This window comes from Austrofundulus limnaeus, unplaced genomic scaffold (assembly GCF_001266775.1).
Source record: "Austrofundulus limnaeus strain Quisiro unplaced genomic scaffold, Austrofundulus_limnaeus-1.0 Scaffold585, whole genome shotgun sequence".
Lineage (NCBI taxonomy): Eukaryota > Metazoa > Chordata > Actinopteri > Cyprinodontiformes > Rivulidae > Austrofundulus > Austrofundulus limnaeus.
The window spans coordinates 293,769-295,205 of record NW_013952987.1 but is presented as its reverse complement, the minus strand read 5'-3'; the positions used below and the strand labels follow the sequence as shown (position 1 = coordinate 295,205).

Below are 1,437 nucleotides of genomic sequence, written 5' to 3'. Positions count from 1 at the left end.
CCAGGTATCACACAAGAACCATCTGATGATGGGTAAAAGTAAAGAGCTCTCTCAAGACCTTCACAACCTTATTGTTGCAAAGCATAATGATAATAATGATAACAGTGTGTCAGAATGGTATATATTTAGACTTCTCATCCAAACACAATTAAATTCACTCTATCAGGAGACACAATTAATCTGGATAGGATTTTTTAAGTAACAACTCAGAGTAAAATAGGAGTMACAACTTTCTACTTCTTACCTTTAAAAAAAATGTAGTGAGTAAAAAGTAGATAATTGTGTAAAAATGTAATGAGTAAAAGTAAAAAGTACGCTGAAAAATAATTACTCAAGTAAAGACAATGAGGTGTAAAAACCACRTCTTCTGGTTCTGTGGAACTGCTGCTCTGAAGAGAGAAACTCTGAAACAGGCTGGTTGAACAGCAAGAACCTTTAWTTTGCAACCAAAATTTCTACTTAAGTACAGTAACAAAGTATTTGTACTTAGTTTATAACTGGTTTCAGCTATCATCTTGCTCCATTTAATTTCATTTTGTTACAGTTTGTTTGAACTTTAACACTACAATTTCAACTTTCGTTCAATATAAAAAAAAGTCAGTGAACCAGGCAGAGTTTTAAATAAAGACCTTGTGCAATCTGTCTGAGCTCWAATTTTATTTTGGGAAATAATTTTAGGGTTTGCCACAGAAAATGTTAATATAAACTGGTGTTTATTRGCTGTGTCAGCCATGTTGAACAGGAGTCCAAAGGTTAATCAGGTCCAGGGACAGGCAGGCAGATTGTGGCTGATGACAGGCAGCTGAAGGCAGGACTCAGCTCTCCTGGATCAGAGGAGGTGAAGGTTTCTTTGCTCAGTGATTAAGGGGGGGAGGACCAATGGCAACAAAGGAGAAGGAGAGGACGGAGGCTCCTCCTCTCCATCCCTCTCCCTCTGTCTGCTCTCTACRTGGATATAATCCCTGAGCTGACCCAGAAAACTAACTCCTCCGACTGACCGACAAGCCGCACAGTTTGAATCCGCCTCAGGGCTGCATGTACCCGGGGACTCATCTGAAGGAAGCRCCCGGTCCTGGTCTGACTTCATTTGGACTCTTATCACACTGGGTAGGTTGTGTTYTCTGTTCCTCCGAAACAAACCGAGTGAAGCAGCACTTCCCTCTTTGTCCTGCGGACTGCTCTCTTCTTTCTTTTAAAGATAAAACACTAACAAACCCTTTATTTAACAGGATCCATGTGAATAATATGCAGGATTTTATTAACTAAGAAAGATCGTCTATTTAAATTAAAAAGTGAGATGACAGATGGTTCAGACACCGCACAGAATAATATTCTGCAACAACTGAGGCAAGTCTTGTTTTATTATAAGATAAGGTGTGTGTGTGTGTGTGTGTGTGTGTGTGTGTGTGTGTGTGTGTGTGTGTGTGTGTGTGTGTG

General features: G+C 39.6%; 1 protein-coding gene across 1 annotated transcript in view; it reads left to right on the top strand.

Annotated features, from left to right (window-relative positions):
* The first annotated feature begins 866 nt into the window (after positions 1-866).
* LOC106530987 (cbp/p300-interacting transactivator 3) overlaps positions 867-1,437 on the top strand; it is a 14,273-nt gene continuing 13,702 nt past the window's right edge. The window contains exon 1 of the mRNA XM_014026729.1: positions 867-1,107. The gene's annotated coding sequence lies outside the window, so the exon portion shown is untranslated. The remainder of the gene's footprint in view (positions 1,108-1,437) is intronic.